Genomic DNA, 240 nt, shown 5'->3' with positions numbered 1-240 from the left:
ACGTCCGTGCGGGTGTTAATTTTTATTTTTATAAATTGATATTTTTTTCATGATAAGTATTATATATTTTATATGTGTCATAATATAATTAATTGTATAAGTATTTAAATATTTTTAGGTTTTTATACATCCGAATCGAACTCGAATCAAATAGGGTAATATGGTTACTTTTGGTTATTTTAGGTTAAGTTTAGTTTAAATTCAAAATACCCGAACTGAATTAGTTAATATTGTTACCTT

This window comes from Brassica oleracea, chromosome C3 (assembly GCF_000695525.1).
Source record: "Brassica oleracea var. oleracea cultivar TO1000 chromosome C3, BOL, whole genome shotgun sequence".
NCBI classification, from domain to species: domain Eukaryota; kingdom Viridiplantae; phylum Streptophyta; class Magnoliopsida; order Brassicales; family Brassicaceae; genus Brassica; species Brassica oleracea.
This window is presented reverse-complemented; position numbering follows the sequence as displayed.